This window comes from Paramisgurnus dabryanus, chromosome 5 (assembly GCF_030506205.2).
Source record: "Paramisgurnus dabryanus chromosome 5, PD_genome_1.1, whole genome shotgun sequence".
NCBI lineage: Eukaryota > Metazoa > Chordata > Actinopteri > Cypriniformes > Cobitidae > Paramisgurnus > Paramisgurnus dabryanus.
Window position 1 is genome coordinate 37,441,834 of NC_133341.1, and position 18,798 is coordinate 37,460,631.

The window sequence follows — 18,798 nt, forward strand, 5'->3', positions numbered from 1 at the left end:
TTTGCGGGACTCATGTTTCGCGCTGTAGTGGACTTAAAAAGTGTTGTGAGCTCTGTGTGTGTGTGAGCCGGAGGCAGAGCGCAGAGAGATGCGAGTTGCGAAATTGCAGGCGCGGCTCGAAATGGCTGTTATTTTAAATAGCATAGCATATTTTAAACTAATAGGCCTATCGGTTAACCGGTTTCAACCGGCTAATGAGGCTCGGTGGCCGGTCAAGAACATTTTTTGTTTTCGCCATCCCTACAATCAACAGGAACCATTGAAGAAAAGATTGAAAAAAGACTGCAAAATGAAACAGGAAATCAAAAAAAGTCCACAGAACATGGAAGTGTGTTTGCCACAGGATGCTGTGGGATCTACAGAAATGCTACAATATGGGCTGCATGATCCCGCACAGAGCAGATCCTGGACATCTGGGTAACTTTGCGAGGGGATTCTCTCTCCACGTTCCTAAAAACCCATTAACCGTCATAATTCTTTAAATATGCAAACTATAGACGTAATGTGCATTGGTTTATGCTAACAGGAGTCACCCAACAGCTTGCATGAATAAATGTATTTATTTCTTTAACACGTGACGTATTAAAGATTTTGATTATTGATGCATACAAGCATTTCTAACAAAAAACGCTGGACTAATATTGAATATGGGGATTTGGACTGAGTGAAAAAAATCCATTGCTTAGTTAGTCAAGACAAAAAAGGACTTTAAAACATTGTGTTCTTAGTCTTTTTACTTCACCTTCATGGTCTTTTCTGCATATCAAAACGCATGTCTATAGGCACGTCAACTGCATGCGGGGCTGCACAAACCGGTTGACAAGTGGAATTAAAGTATCGTGAGATCAGACTGCTTGTTATGCTTTCCAATGGCTCTCGCGGCACAATGACGTCACTCACCTATGGTCTATGCAGCGATGCATGAAGTTAAGAGCAAAGTGGCCCCCTAATGGTTCGGGGCCCTACGCAGCTTGCGTACCCTGCGTATAGGAAGGATCGGCTCTGAATCCGCATGAAGTGCAGCAATGCACTTTATCAGTTATACACTGCTGCCCTTTTGTTGATATGATTGCGTCTATTGTTTACCTCATTTGGAAGTTGCTTTGAATAAAAGCGCCTGGTAAATGACTAAAATGTAAATGTAATGTCTGTGTGAGCTGCATTGTTGCCAGTGTAAGATACACTTTTGCCTGTGTGTAAGACTGCAACACTCCTTCAGTCCATTACCGCAGGTGTTAGTGAAGTACTCATGTAATGCAATCCAGTGATCGCCAGATCAGCCTAAATCTAGCAGACAGTGAGTCTGACCGGAGCGTGCCATCGATTCTAATGGGCTTTTTAGGGCTGTAATGATGGGAATCTGTTCACGCCTCAACTGTCACGCCTGATTATGACTAACCACAAACAATGAGTCCATTCACACTAGCTCAGGTTACCCCGCTCATGCTTTAGGATATTTCTGAATCTGTGCTGCTGCACCAGCTGTAGGAAATGTTTATTCCATCATGAGAGACACCTTTAGACTTTACAACAAAAAATAAAAGTTGGCATTAGCTCTTCCCTCACTGCCTTATGTCTAAATAAAGAAAATATATATCAGTGTAGTGTGAGGACCTTTCTGATATGATCTACTATTTATCCAAAGCGACTTACAGTGCATTCTGCTTGTATTTTATAAGTCAATATATATAATCTATTGAAATCAGTACAGTATGTGTGTTCCTTGGGACCCAAACCCACAACCTTTGTGCTGTTAACACAACCCATTGAGCTACAGGAACTCTGCAGGGATTTATCCCACTGTTTAGCTGATGTTTAGTCAAATCTTAGCTGCATGTTTAAAGGAAACCCTAACGTTATTCAATATTTTACTATGTTCTTACCTCAACATATGAATTAATACATACCCTTCTTTTTTCAATGCGTGCACTTAATCTTTGTACAGCACGTCCTGAATGTGTTAGCATTAAGCCTAGCACCATTCATTCCTTAGGATCCAAAAATACTGTTACATGAGTAGTTACACGATTAAGTATGGTGGCAAAAACAAAAAGTGGCGATTTTTTTAACTGATTATTCACGAGTTCGCATTAACATGTAATCGTTCTGGAATGAGATATATTTGGCGTGCTGTCCGAGGAGAGGGCTCAGAGCTCGGAATTTTAGCCCGAACCCAGAGTACACCCCTCTGTTTAACTGTGATAAATGAATCTAGATGAGAGTGAGGTGATGGGGTGGAGGAGGGATGCTGCAAAAAATCTGTCACGGGACGGAGGTGAGGGACTGCCATTTATAGGCACCTCTTTGCACTGATTGGTTGGATCACATGACCATGCTCCTCCCGAACTTAGTTAAATAAACTTCATAAAATTTGCTGATTTTATCTGCTTAAAAAATTGCCATGTTTTATTATATAATGTAACATATCTTTAATGTCTTTAAATAGGGAAAACATGGGAGTGTTTGGTTGCTTCTAAATTCATCCCTGTTTAAAGACATAGCAATGAATGGTGCTAGGCTAAATGCTAACACATTCACAACAAGCTGTACAAAGATTAAGCGCACGCATTAAAAAAATGGGTATGTATTAATTAATCTAAGTTAGGGTAAGAACATAGTAAATATTGAAAATGGTGGTGTTTTCCTTTAAAGGTCATTTAAACTTTTACGCAAGTATTAAAAAAGTGAAATGTGGTAAAAATAATGATGTGTTTTGTCTGTTATCATCATAGGCATGTTTTTGAGAGCATTTACAGCGAATGTCAAAGTCATGACTCAATATCAGATAAATGTCTCAAGTCCGATGTTTATGTAGAAATGCTTTTAGCCGGGCACTTACCTTCAGAAGCAGATCTATAAAGAGATTATCGCAGTGCCAGTGAAGTCAGATACCTTTGTCAGGTTACACCTTATGTTTGTGTGTGTGGCATCATTCTTTACCAATGATGAGTCAATATCAATCAAAATAGTAAATTCATCACTGTGTGTGTTATAATAGCAGAGACGAGGGTTTGGGAAAGGTTAGAGATGTACTGTAGTATGAAAGGGTGGCCAATGGACAAAGGTTGTGGTTATGTTAGGGAGGAGGGAGGGAGATTATTGACCGCATCTTCAACTCCTAATTGAGAGAAGTTTGTGTTGGAGAGGAATGTCTATAATGTCTTTGTATGATGACAGATACAGATGCACAAGCCCCACAGCTATCATTAAACTTTCCAGTCACCAACAAAGACGACGATTGAACCAGGAAGAAGACTTACACAAATGCTTATTTGAAATGGCTTGCATGTGGTAAAGCAAAAGAAGTTTAGCCAAGAACAGAAAGATGTTAGAAATATACAATACGTTAAATAGAAATGAGATCCGTATTAATCCAGTCCTGGTTAAAGCTTAGGGAAGTGGAAGACTGCTGGACTATATAAGGGTGAAAAAATGATGACAAAAATGTCTTTTCTTGTTTCTGATTTACTCCAGGACTCTCAGATATGAGCTGTTACAGTCTTCTGCATCACGGTTCAGCTCCATGTGTTCATCACAAGCTGTGAGAGGTTTGATTTCTATCATCGCACAGCAGAATAGACAATAACCTCATTTAACCTCATTCAAACTGATCGGTTGTCCCACCGTGTTTAACCGATGACAAAAAGTGATTAGAGCCATGATAAAGGTTCAGTAAGCAGCTCGTCCTGGCCTTCTAAACAACAGGATTTGAATGCTGTCTTTGAAACCAGTAAACACATAACAAAAGGCGATTTGAAACTGCTCGCTCTCATGAGAACTTTTTACAAGAAACACATGAATAAAAAACTCATAGCAATCAGGACCCTGTTTTATTGGGTCACTGCTGAACCACTGATCAACCAATCACAGGTCTGCTGGCCCTCCAGGCGCAGTCAAAGAGCGACACTTCATGTGTTTGTCGCATAAAAGAAACTACATGAATACTTAATATACCCACGGTAATTCACGTTCAAGTACATTAAATATTCGTTTAGACCCAAACCTGAATTTCATAAACACACGCTGCCTGGAGTCTCCATAATGCAGAAGAGTTCACACATTTATCTTCTTCTTGGCCTTTTTTGAAGATTTCTAGAGAAATGTTGAACACTGTGCACTTGTGTTTTGAAATTCTCTGGTCTTATCTGAGCGTTTTATTTCATCACTGTCACAGGACTCACGGCATACTCATCTTGTGCTGTGATTTATGCCTGCGAATAGAAAGAAGGATTCCTTGTGACATCATCTTCTCTGTCATATAAGTCATCGATCAAAAATCACGATGGGAAACTGGATAAGAGACCTCAGGGCACGGGTTAGAGGTCATGCTGATCACCAACTACTCAACAAATATTTGTAATGAGTTTTAAACCCTGCAGACAGATGCAAGAGTGCACGAGATGACATCTCAATGTTTTTAGTCAACTGTAAGCATGATGAAATGTTTAGTGTCTTCTTTATGAAACATTTCATTTACATGAACTAACGTGTGGCACAAGATAATAATAAATGGATTGCATGACAAAATGGAAAATGCTGGGCTCATGAATATTAATGAACTAAGTTACTTTTGTGCTTCTGGCAATTTGCTAAATCTTCGCTCATTTACACGTGCCTGAGGGGTCAAATTATGACATTTTGAACTTTAGAAGGTCATCGTACTTTACTGTAAGTTTCAGAACATCAAACTCTCTCCACGTTCTCAAAGAAGATTTCTTGTTACTGCTCTGCTGAATCTCATTCTTAACTCTCAACCTTAAAATAAGATTGATTGAGGACCACAGACAGTAGGTCTAAATCTGTCATTAAACTAACATTACACGTAACAACCCCCCCCCCCCCCAAAAAAAAAAAAGAAAAGGTTTTTGCGATGCCTTTAAATGTGTCACGGAGTGACTTCGGGCGGAACCAAAAGTAGGAAGAGGTTCCGCCCGGACCGAATTCGATAAACACCGGCACTTCCGGGTATCCCCGGGGAAGCCCCAAATCACCGAAATCGGCGACAGGTGTGGGAAATGACGCAGCGATTGCGGATTGGATGAGTGGAAGGTGAGGAGGAGTATAAAAGGAGTGTGGAAATGCAGGAAGAAGGGCGGATTTTCGGCGAACTCACTCTCGCCAAAGGCGAAGCGTTTGACTTCGGGGCGGGTTCATTTCCGCCAAAAGTGGACAAAACCACACACCCTTGTGAAGAGTCGGAAGGCCCCGCTGATCCGGAGATTGCTGGAGCGCGAGCGGAGAGAGTGCGGGGCTAGAAAAAACGAAAGTAAGGATGTGTTGTTGTTTGATGAAGAGACGCCACGAGTGAGTAAACAGTACACGATTTGGGGGAACAATTGCGACGAGCGAGCGGTGAGTCAAAACCCGGAAGTGGAGTGAAAACAGGTCGAAGCTCTTGTGAAAATGTGTAAAGCACGGAGAAAGAGGACGACGGCGAATGGCACAGAGGTGAGAGAAATCATATGTGGAAGAAATAATACTTGCCTGTTGGGTGTGTGTCACACCGAAGGATTACCTGAATTACATGCTTGGGTAAAGCTCCCGCTGTAGCTCTGCATGTGGTGAGGACCTGCGAAAGAAGGAAAGACAAAGGGAGAGAGTTTTAACACGGGCACAGTGAGTACCGAAGTCTTTACATCATTGATGTTGGATGCAAGTAAGATTGTGGAATAACCATCTGTTGTTTACACGGCCCCGCCGTTCATACTGAGGTGGGCGGGCAAGCCGAAGTCGAATTAGCCGGCTAATTTTTAAAAGAAAGAGTAGATTCAGAGTCGCTAGAATGAGTCGTCCAGAGTTTGAATCCCTTTATCGTAAAGTTGCTACGTCACACCTGGCACTGCGGTCTATGTAGTCCCTACCGCAAATACACAAACCCTGTGTATTATTTCATGTTCAGAAGATGCCGAACATCTCTCTCTCTCTCTCTCTCTCTCTCTCTCTCTCTCTCAGCTTGTCAGTGTCACTTCTTACTCAGCCGTCCAATCACAGTTGAGGAGGTGTGGGTCACATATCATAACAACCAAAGCGCTCAGCTGAAGAACTGCTGGCAAGGTCCTACAGTTGACGTCCCCCTGGCAATTTCAGCCGCGTTTAAATGCTTTGGTGTACACAACCCCTAAAACTGGCTTTATTTGAGTGAGTAAATAAAGTCACGGATCACACTAGGGAAAAACAGCTAAATGATTTTTTTCAGTGGTAGATAGCACAGATTTCATATAATCCAGTTTAATGTCATGTATGAAATATTTGGGGCAGCATTTTCCTGAAGATTTATTTTGAACCCTGCTAATAAAACTCATGTGTGTCACACAGACAGAAGACACAGATTGTAGAAACAGATGGATCAGTGTTGTCATGTGTCTCAAGTCCTCGTTCTTCTGAAACACAGATCAGCTTCAAAGACGGATTAGAAATACAATTCTGAGGATTGTAATAGAGTTGTGAGATTATACTGAAAACCATCACGCATATTATAATCCCACACAAATGACCATGAACCTCAAATCACATTAATAAAGCATGGTAGTGGTAAGACATCAGAAACCACTTTAAAATTATGATTTTTACATATTATTGATGATTAATTAAAGCTGACTTACATTCAGTAAATAATTTAGATTTGTCGTCTGTCAGGTCTGCTTTTATTCTCAGTGATCAACTTCAGCTGTCAGACTTCAACTGACCTGCAGAAAAAGAAGCAACAAAACACATTTAACAAAAATGCTTGCACGCACGCACGCACGCACAAACAGAGACACATACACACACAAACATACAAACAAACAAACATATACACACACACACACACACACACACACACACACAAACAAACAAACAGAGACACACACAGCTGCTTAATCTAATCAAGTGTGATGGCTGCTCGATTAATAAAGCAGCTATTGACTTCTAATTGGCGCCGCTTGGCTCTGCTAATTTCCTGGGACGAAATTACACTAATGCAGTTGGCTTGATGGAGTACTTACAGGCAACTCCCATGAGACATATACCATCCGTCAAAGAGAGAGAGAGAGAGGATGTTCAAGTCTGATAAAGATCACAGCCTCGTTGTTTCATCACAGACCATTTTCTAATCGGTTCCCTGTTGGCCCGGAGGAAATGTCATCCTGCAGTATAGTTTACAGCGCAGGGTCCCGGACACGGCCGTGCTGAAACTCTAGACACCTGTCTGCACGCTAATGAATTCACCCCAAACCGTTCACCTCTGTGGTCTCTCACAATCGCTGCTGTATCCTGGATTGATCTCATTATTCAAACACACACATGAACCGCAAACTAAGCTGCAGCGTGTTTGTTTGCTCAGTAGCTTTGTGTTCAGATTTTCAAGTTTTTTATACCATTTGCACAGATACATTTCACTTCATCTACACTGGAATAATCTGTTTGCTGTCTTCCTGTGAAGATCAGAGTTTATTTCAAAGCCTCCAGATACACTTGTGTGATGGATATGTCAGAAAGTATAATTGTGTATATAATCTGGGTAGTTCTGACTTCTGATTGGATGATATTATTATGTATTAAATTGTTTGGCAACCGCAAACATCCTACAGTTATAATAACAAAGTACAGGTGAAAGCTTTGTCTGGTAACTAATATTCATAAATATAAGGATGTGTTTAAAGACAATTTCCACACAAAAGCCTGAAGCTGTTTGAAACAATAACCTTATCGAACATAAAATCATAATAATCTGTATTCAATAATAGTAAAATTAAAATACAATTCAGTTTTTATGTTAAAGCAAATATTGAAATATTTACAGTTCACACTTAACTGCAGTCAGATGTGATTTACTGTAAAGTTTCTGCAGGCTCATTACACATCATTTTTAACTACCGTTCAACAAAATGTGAAATCTTTTTCTTGTTTGTTCTGAAATGACACTAGGGGCTTCATTTATAAAGTGTGCATATGCACAGATTCGCAACGTTCACATTTATAAAAACTAAAAAAGTGGAAAAGTGCTTAGCACCACGTCAGGGTGTGAGCAGACATATGCAATTGTGCTTGTCTGATTGCTGCAGATTTGTGGAAATATAAACCTTTCTTGCTGCTCGAAAAGGATTTAAATATTGAAAGGTGCTCTTTTATATGTCAGTGACATTAACTGGGCATCATTTAAAGGTAAAGAATTGATCAGCTATGCACAAATTTACGATCATTTGCAATTTATAGTTCCCTTACAAAGGAACTCATGCTGCATCCCCATAGTGACACTATTTGGGAACGCTTACAGCGTCATGGCATCTGAGTATGTATATCAAATGCAACCACTGGTTGGGCATCATAAGCAGGAGCCAGAGAGCATAAATAAGGCGGGAAAGGACTGCCCACTTATCTTTCTGTGTGTGTCAGAGTGACTGAATAGTTTAACCTCCTAAGACCTGAAGTGTCCACATACGTGGTTCTTCTTTACCCCAAATAGCTGGAAAAAACATAAAATGCAAGTCAAACCAAAGCTCATGTCTTAGAAGGTTAACTGTGTGGCTGATAATGAAAGCAACTCAGAAAGCCAAAAGCTTCAGATGGTGCGTTCTTCCTTGTACCCGCTTTATCATGAGAGGATTCGCACGACATGTGTCTTGCATGTTTAGGAGGTAATCAGCTCACGCTAATCTTGAGGGTGCGGCGTGTGTTCATTGTGATAACTTATCTTTCAAAAGTGCTCCGCTCACGCTGCTCGCTCTCAAAGGAGGGCAAACAGCTTTGCGTTTCTCAGGGCTCAGGTCCTGCTGCTGTTGAGGCAGCTTCAGGGCTGCGATCTTGGGGTTTGCAGATGAATCTCTTCGAGGAGGCTGAGACGGCTCTGCCCTATAATCCGCCCTCTGGGGTTTCTGCTGTTCCTCCTCTGGGTGTGGAAGCCTGCGCTGCAGTTACTTTCCCTCAGCAGGAGGGATGTGGTCTCGTGCTATCTTCCTCCGAGGAGGTTGATGTTTTGAGTATTGAGGCAGGGGAGAGTGAGGATGTACAGCTATCCTCCCCCCCAGCATATGATGATTTAAACGAGGTCATAGATGTTGTAAGCACAGCCCTCCTCTTCACTGACCGGTTGCATGTGCATCATTGTTTGGCGAGTCAGGAAATTATTGTGTGTCTCCTGTTGAAGATACGTGTCCGCTATGATGGTACATGTGCACAATCCTTGCTGCCGGGAATGATTTGGGAGCCCGCAAGTAGTTTCCTCCGCCCCAATCAGTGGCCCATGCAACATTGTTTGACGAGTCAGACAATGTTCGCGTGCCTTGTGGTTCGAGTCCTGCCTTAACCGGTCTATTGAATGAGGAGTTGATAGAGGTTGTAACTCGTGACACTGCTAGATTTAATATATATACAGTACCAGCAGATAAAAAAGAAACTATATCATCCAGCAAATTAGAAGAGAGATTTCTTACAAAATCAGTGCAATCTCAACACCAGGGGCTTCCTTACCTGATCTCCATTCTTAGGATGCAAGTCATGGAAAATACCATTCTCTGCCCATGTTTACACAAGCACATCAGCTAGCTTTTAAACATAATAGGCTATATTTAGAGAATGTTTTTGGCAAGTTGCCATAAGTGGCTTCATCCCTGAAGAATCCAACATTGAAGCCCTGACGAGTGGTGCAGGCCTATCGAGGGCATGCCCCCCGGGAAGTGCAGGATTTCTTAGTCGCTTACCGGTTCCCACACCACTCAGTACCCTCCTGTATTAAATGTGAACACTGTGCCTCTCGTAGTATGGAGCACAGTGAATCAGGTTCCCTTGGTGAAAGTTATGACAGCATGGGAAAACATTCCAAACATATATTAATGGGTGTTACGCACGTAAAATTTTAGCTACATCCCTAATTTAGAGCAGGAAGGGAAATCCCTTTTGTTCAAAGGCTATACAGAACCGTCAAAACATTATGGTTCATGATGCTGATGGTCACTCACATTTTGTCACAAATCAGATCCTAGGACTTATTTGTGTCAATAGATTATGGCTAATATTTGCCCAGTCAGCAAGCATGGAGATGTTGTGCTTGCACATCTAAGACACCTAGAGTTGAGACTGAACACTAAGAAAAGTATGTTAGTCCCAACGCAGGTGATCACATTTTGGGGATAATATGGAACTCGACTACAATGCAGGCATGGATGTCTCCTGCTCTTGTCACATCCATTTTCACAGAAGTGAATGAGATGAAGCTAGGTGAATTGCACACCAAGTGGTGGCATAAAAACAGGGGTTTTCACCAAGGGGCAACCCTTTCACATGTTCAGGGTTACACATGCATGTCTTCGTGCCCTAAGAATATGGAAAGATGTCAGGTTTCTGTCTCAAGGCTCAAGGTTTAGTGCGGTCTGTCGCCGCATGACTTTAACGACAGATGCATCTCTTTCAGGCTGGAATCAGTTATGAAAGGGCAAAAAGGACAAAAATGACCCATCAGCTAAACACCAGGAAAAGCGTGCTTCTCTAGCAAAGAGGACCACTTTTCTGGGTGTAGTATGGATTTCAATGACTGCAGGCTCGGTTGTCTCCTGCTTGTATAGAATCCATCCTTTAACCATGGGTTTTCCCATTTTGCATAATCAAGGTCACACACAAATGCTTTGTGCCTTAGTGTGCTTAAGTGTCCTTTCCCAAGAAGGTGAATTTTGGGGGATCAGGGTCGTCACATCAGGCTTATGACAGATGCATCCATCTAAGGCTGGGCAGTGGCTTTGGAAGACCACAGGGTCAAAATCTGTGTAAGTCCCCATGGAGCAGATGTTCTGTCGAGGCAGGTGTTAAGCTCGGGGGAATGAAGAATCCACCCAGACATGGTGGAGCAAATCTGGCTCAGGTTCGGCCAAGTGAAAGCTGACCTGTTTGCAACTTGGGTAACACTTTATTTCGATAGTCCACTTTAGACATTTTACTAATTATAAGTAACTTTGCAACTACTTATCAACTACCAATCTTTAGAGATTTAGTAAACTGTCTGCTTAATATCTACTAACACTTTATTGTGATGATATCTCAACATACTTTCAACTGACTATAAGTATCTTTGCATGTGCATGTCAACTTATTCCACTAACCCAAACCTCTTCCCTAACCCCAACCCCTAAAGTCTACTAATACACTAATGACAGTTAGTTGACATATAAGTGCAAATTATTGAAAGTTAGTTGACATGTGGTTGCAAAGTTATTTATAGTTAGTAGAATGTCTAAAGTGGACTATCAAAATAAAGTGTAACCGCAACTTGTAGAAGTCACCTTGTCCTCTTTGGTTTTCTCTCACTCACCCAGTCCCACTCAGGCTGGATGCCATGACACAGGAAGGGCCTGAGGGCCTCTGTTGTGTTCCTCCCAAATCGCCCTGCTCCCGGGTGTTCTGGAGAGGGTCCAGCAGCACAGGCGTAGCTGTTTCTTGTAGCCCTGTGTTGGCCGACCGAGTATGGTTTTCGAACCTGGTCTCCTTTCAAGACGGCTCCCCATTTCAGGTGCCAATCTGGAGGGATCTGTAGACTCAGGTGTGGGGCACTGTGTTTCACCCCTGCCTAGAGTAAATAAGTTGAGCATGTTGGTCTGGTCTCATAGAAACGGGTCTCTCAACCAAGATTTGAGCCATTGGATACCACTTCAGAAAGGTTCTTACTCTGAAAACTATTTTTCTCCTAGTTATTACCTCTCTTAAGAGATTAGGAGATTCACTCACCTGCCTCGAGTTAGCTCCAGGAATGGTGAAGGCCTTCTACACCCTAGGCCAGGTTACGTGCCTAAGGTTTGGAATAATATTGCAGGCTTTCAGCCCTCCACTGGACATGTACTGTATGTGCATAGAACTGCCCAGTTCAGGTAAACAGAGCGGTTACTTAAATGCTTGGGTTTGGCTCGGAATGGGTTCCCGGCCACCAAGCAGACTTTAAGCAGATGGATAGTCGAGGCTATCCCATGTGCTTATGAAGCCTCTGGACAGCCCTCTCTTTTAACCATCAGAGCGCATTCAGCTCGAGGTATGGCAGCATCTAGGGCCCTGTGGGCAAGGGCCTCAATCCAGGATGTCTGGATGCGGCAGGCATGTCCTCACCGCTCACATTTGTACACTCTTTAGTTGGATCTCAACTCTACTTCTGGGGATCATGTGCTTGGAACTTAGTTGTGCTTTCTACACACAGACAGGCACTTGTAGTCTGGCGGATTGGGTATAGCATTCCCAAAGTGTCACTACGGCAACGCTGCATGAATTCCCTTGAAAGGGAACATCTCCGTTTACATATGTAATCTTTTTCCCTGAGAAGGGAACAAGACGCTATGTCTCCCTTGCTATAATTCTGATGTGCCTGTACATCTGCTTTGGCATATGCCAGATAAAGTATGCGTTCCCTTCTGCTTTATTTATGCTCTCTAGTTTCTGGTTATGACGTCACGCCCAACCACTGTATGTAATTTGATATACATACTCAGATGGCGTCACGTTGTAACCGTTCCCAAAGCATCACTACGGGGATGCAGCGTCTTGTTCCCTTCTCAAAGAACAAGGGTTACATACTTAACCCAAGACGATTTTACATCTGAAGTGAGGCATACATGCGTTATCTGTGCACACATTTGTTCTATGAATCACCGGTACCCATTTTTGAGAAATGATCATAAGAACAAATTTAGGATGGTTTCTAGGCAGCATTTTAGAAACAAGGCCCCTGAAGTCTTCAGTTTTCTGCTCTAAATCTGTAATCTTGTGAGGAAATCTGCATGTGACCTGGATAACAAGGAGTTTGATTCATCCTGTGTTAAGATCCGATATTAAAGGAAGGATTTGGTGTTTTTGATACGATAGATTACACACAGACGCGTCTTATGGGATTAGTGAGCGTGATAAGACATAAACATGCAGGTACTTAATGTTATCATGACCACACAAGAGTTCAAGAAATGAAACCACTACAAACCAAAATATTAACAAAGCTACAAATTAATACTTTAAAACATCACTGAATGCTTGCATACAAGAACTGCTTCAAATGTACTGTTTGCCAGTTCTAAACAATCCAGTTGTAATTATGTTGCTAAAAATTGGAAATATAAGGAAAAGAAGAAGAGAGGAAAAAACATATATAGACGGGTTTATTGGATGCACGTGCGGTGAGGCGATTACGCATTTGGTCGGAACTTTAATTCCAGTTTCTGTTTGTTTACTACCGTAAAACTTCAAATAATAGCCGAGTCCCAAATAGACGCATGTCTCTTTTAGACGCCTGGTGTGACGACAGGTTTGGGTAAATAAACGCCTGTCTCAAATAAAGGCCTGGTCTGTTTTTTAGTTTCGGGTTGTATTTAATCTTCTAAAACCCGTCAGATAGTCTGTTTAAGACAGTTCTATGGTGCAGATTGAACACGCTAAAGTTTTTTTTGCTTACCGGTAGATGTCACGTGACAGACGCAGTCGTTCCGTTACTCATCACTATGACAACACAACAAGCTTCGTCGCCAGGATTGAGGTGATGATGAGAGTAGCGAAGTGAAAATCGGGAGAGTCAGGACTTTTCCCGGTGGGCCGGTAGTGTTTTGAGGCCGCTGATAATAGCCGGGCTTTCAGTCTTTTGTCATGCATGCACTCCCGCCACACATTGTATTTCTCGCGCGGAAACACTATTTATCATATTTAATATGCTGCAGCGCCCAAAATGTATCTAGCCGCACTGCTCTCTCTATCAAGCCCGTCTTCCCTAGAGTTCTAGTCGAGCGAGCCAATACAAAAAAAAAGAGAGAGGCTACACAATAGCCAATCAGAAAATAGCACTGTTGTATCTGGGTAAGATTTCACGCAACAACCAATAAAAAAACATATCCTTGTTTGCTTTATTTATACTGCCAATAATTTAAGACTGTTGTTATTACACGAACTAATTTGTTAAACACATTCAAATTAAAAATAAAACGTAATATGTGGTAACCTCCTGCTGTCATGCTGGAACAATTAAATTAAAAGCCTGTCTCTTATAGACGCCTGTCTCTTTTAGACGCCTGGTGTGATGATAGGTTTGGGAAAATAAAAGCCTGGGCTATTATTTGAAGTTTTACGGTAATCTGACTAGTTGCTTAACTGAACTTTTGAACAAATACCTCGTCAAAATAACTAATGTTTTGGTGTCCTAGGTAATCTACGTGTTGATTATTTAACTTGTTATATAAATAAACTACTTTAAAAGGACTTTGTTGTCAGAGTTTACCGGAAGTTACGTGTTGACCACGAAAGCCGCTTGTTTATGTTTAACAACATTATATATATATTAGGGCTGTCAAAATTAACGCATATATATATATATATATATATATATATATATATATATATATATATATATATATATATATATTAAACCCTTGCATTATCTTAAATCTCAATGTCAAAATTAAACAATAAAAGTAAAACATATATTTGACATATATTGATATTGTTTTTGCTTTGCATAAACAGGTGTAGTTCTCTCATGATTTGTTAGATTCCAACAAATCAGGCATTGTTTAGAAGTTTTTTAATAGAGAATGTTAAAATATAAACAACTTATTTTTGATAACCAATAACTAATCTGTTTGATGCAGCAGCAAACAGAAATGGAGAAAGAACAGGGTCTTCCAAATAGAAAATCATATAAAACTATGGCTGATAGTTCTGTTGAAAATGTAAACAGGCTAAATACACTGACAATCATTTCATATTACAAGAATTAATAAATTTAAATTAATCTACAGTATTTTGTCTTATCCAAACAGAAAACTCCAGATGAAGCACAGCAGCTTCCTTATGATACCATCAAACCAAAAATTTTAAAATAAAATGAGATATTTTTCATCCTCTTTAAAGTAGGCTACACAATATTCAAATATGAACACCTTAAATACAAACAAAGAAGAGTAAACAGATAGATCCTGTCAGACCTCAGAAAACTGACACCAAATCACTGACAGGAGCCACAAACACTGCATCACTGTGTGTGTGTGTGTGTGTGTGTGTGTGTGTGTGTGTGTGTGTGTGTGTGTGTGTGTGTGTGTGTGTGTGTGTGTGTATCTGTGTGTGTGTGTGTGTTTGTGTGTGTGTGTGTGTGTGTGTGTGTGTGTGTGTATATCTGTGTGTGTGTGTGTATATCTGTGTGTGTGTGTGTGTGTGTGTGTGTGTGTGTGTGTGTGTGTGTGTGTGTGTGTGTGTGTGTGTGTGTGTGTGTGTGTGTTGTGTGTGTGTGTGTGTGTGTGTGTGTGTTCGTGCATGTGTGGGGTAAAAGTTGGGCGATGTTTTTGTCTCATGTTTATATTAATTCTTTATTTTCCACTTAGTTTTATAGTTAGAAAAAATTATTTTTCCCTACAAGAATCAGATGAATGAATCTTTAGTCTTCATACAGTAACATGAAGATAAGGAAAAGATGATTCCCAGCAGCAGGTGTCACTGTCTCACATACTTATCATTTTACAACACACACAAACACACACACACACACACACACACACACACACACAGTGATGCAGTGTTTGTGGCTCCTGTCAGTGATTTGGTGTCAGTTTTCTGAGGTCTGACAGGATTTCTGTGTTTCACCTTCAGCGTGAGACTCGACCGCGGACACAGAAAACACAGATCACCCGTGACAAACGTGTAAATAACGCAGTTCATGAAATATTCATCATCACCGCACTATACTGAGCATAAAGTTTTAAATATTTGATAAGTGATTATGATATCAAATTGATTTTATATCCCATCAAAAAATAAGACACCTAAAACCTGCTGGGAAACTACCAGTAAAGTGTGTTTCCAATAGAGATTCATTAGTGAATATGAGATAAAGATGATTTTATAGAAACCGAATCCCAGCATCCACTGGAGTGTGTAGTGTTATTATTATTATTATTACACATCTGCTTATTTCCTAACCTACAGCTCGTGTGAATGCTCTGTCTGACTCACACAATCCAGATCTGACACTGATGTCAGGAAAATCTGATCCGGGTCGGACAATACTTCACTTCCCACAGTCCATCTAATGATTGTTAACAATGTCACTTGATCAGGCTGAAAACTGTGTGTGTGTGTGTGTGTGTGTGTGTGTGTGTGTGTGTGTGTGTGTGTGTGTGTGTGTGTGTGTGTGTGTGTGTGTGTGTGTGTGTGTGTGTGTGTGTGTGTGTGTCTGTGTGTCTGTGTGAGTGTGTGTGCGCGCAAGCGTGTGTGTGTACCTGGTAATTATCATGTTGTGGGGACCAATTATCTCCACAAAGATAGGAATACCAGTGTTTTTGTGACCTTGTGGGGACATTTTGAGGTCCAAATGAGGAAACAAACTTATAAATCAAAAAGGTTTCTGTAAACCGCACACCTGACCTGTCAAATGTCTTAAAAATAACCACCAGAGCAATGTCTGAAAATAACGCACACCTGCAGACGAACTCGCTTCACGTCGTGCCGCATCACCACCTTGGGTGTGCATTATTTTCTAATAATTCAACGGTAGATTGTTACCATTGAAATGTCCTCACTAACTTGGTAAAGATTTGTGCTGATGTAAGGGCTTAGTTTCTGTGTCTTCTCTGAAAGGGTGGAGGTATTTTCACTTAAATCTAAATACTCGAAAAAAGCCAACTTTCTGGCACTGTGTTGAATTTCAGCAGTGTTTCAAAGCTCCTTTCACAATCTATAAAGAAATAGTGTTAAAGATGTCCTGTCGAGCCTCCTTCAGATCCAGTAGACGTATGAAAAGCACAGAGTCAATCTGATGGTATAAAGCACTATAGAGTGGAGCTATTAATCGCTTGAGTAGTGTATTTGTGTACTTCATTGTATCCGGTCACTCACGCTAGAGCAGAAGGTTAATGATGCACTTTACAAACATCTCCTCTTGATATTCATGTGATAGTCAAAGCTAATGTTTCATGACCGTTAATGGCCGACCACTCCGGGTGATAACCGATGCTACCGCGCGCTCGCTTTCTCACCCAAAACCACCCATCGCTCAGACGAACCTCCCGACCGCTCGCGTCTGAGGTCAGCTGACAACAATGTAGAATGGAGCCATTAGTGAGGAGGTGGGGTAGACGTGCAGCGCTGGGGTCCCTCGTCACCCCTGACCAGACTAATTACATTGTCAGTGGCTTTGAAACGTGGTGCCGTGACCCGCAGCTCTCACAGTCTGTGTGGGTGCAGTGTTTTGACCTCTGCGTGGCCAGTAATTGTTTAACAGACAGAGATGTGCGCTCCATACAAATAACCAGCAGCACCAAGAAGACCCGCAAGGATTGTTAAAGATCCATCTGCTCAATCTGAGCCAAACTCACTGAGCTGTTCTGTATTAATAGCAATAATAATAATATAATAATTAGAGGAAGAAAACCTTTCTTTATTGTTCTTGAATGGATGGCTACTGGAATGTGGGCTGTGATCGCTTGTAGTTGTGTCAGGTGAAGATCCTCCTCCATCACGGTTCACCACCTGGACCCAAACATGACAGACGAGATCTTTTGAATCAGCTTCTATTGACGACGGGCCAAAGCGTGATTGATATGCTGAATATTAATGGTAAAGTGGCACAGCTGTGGGTTTGTGAGCATATTTTGCTCTCAGCTCTTCACGTAAAGGACGTATTCATGAGCGCAGGCTTCACCTCCAAATGTAATCTGCACTTTTTGCTCCCTGCAGATTAATTTGAGGTGAATGCCCTCTTGTTAAAAACTCATTACAATATTCTGGTTATGGATGATTCACAAGACAATTTGGCATAATCTCTCTCTCTCTCTCTCTCTCTCTGGTTGTTTCCTGTTATTGTCTCATATCTGTCAGATATCTATAAATAGAGGTGGGTCTGAGCAGCGGTTATTTAGACCCGGAAGCAGCAGCGCATTACCCAGCAGAATCCAACGGGTCGGTTATCACTGCCACTCTCTGGGTCAAGTCAACCTCATCTTCGCCTTTGTGAGAAAACTACAATGAGAAGACAGATACAAGAATTGCTGATTATGCATATTCTAAAAATATTTCAATGTCCACCTAAAGAAGATAAAGACTATAGATCAGAGTGCTGAAACAGTCGTTTATAAGCAAGCCCAGCTGTTCTGAAAAACTCTTACCACAAAACATATATAGAAAATATATATAAGCCTACTGTAATGTTATCTGTAAAAAGTGTTTAAATTATACAACTATTTAGAATTAGCATTATTTCAGCAAATATTGATTGATTAGTTGGTGATTATTAATGGTTATTAAATTAAATGAAAGTCATGACTGTGATCTGCTGTATAGTTTGAGGTTTTGACATCTCAGAAAGGTTTAGTGTTTCATATAAACGTCTGCGTCTCACTGTACAGCTCATACAGACAAATAAAAACCACAAGATAGTTTCACTTCACCATTACATCTGTTAACTTTACCAGATCACTTAATCACAACCTTCCCTTAGTTATCACTCGTTTATCTGTCTATCTCTCAGTCTGTCTGTGTGTCTGAAGTATCTGTTAACTGTTTTTGAGGTCAATGAATCAAAACAATAAGCTTATAAAATAAAACCTCTTTATTCCTAAAGAAAACTAATTCCAGTTTCTAATTAAATTCATTTCGATTTTAAATATAATGAATGAGATGCAAATGTCCTGCTTTTCCTTTTTTTGCAACACATTTTTTCTTGTCTTTCTGTGTCATTTAAAGCTCTGATCTTTTTGAGGTCATATTTAAATGTCATATTTTTGTGGAGCACCAAATTTAGATTGATGTGCATGCTTTAGCCTGCTTTTTACATTTAAATGAGTGCCATTAATTTTCTGACCATTTTCTGGTATAAGA

The 18,798-nt window shown here is 40.9% G+C and overlaps 1 long non-coding RNA gene across 1 annotated transcript in view; it reads left to right on the forward strand.

The window, feature by feature from the left end:
• Positions 1-18,376, forward strand: part of LOC135774149 (uncharacterized) — a 31,705-nt gene extending 13,329 nt beyond the window's left edge. Inside the window, exon 3 of the long non-coding RNA XR_010543654.2 lies at positions 17,800-18,376. This is a non-coding gene — a long non-coding RNA (uncharacterized lncRNA). The remainder of the gene's footprint in view (positions 1-17,799) is intronic.
• Positions 18,377-18,798: the final 422 nt, after the last annotated feature.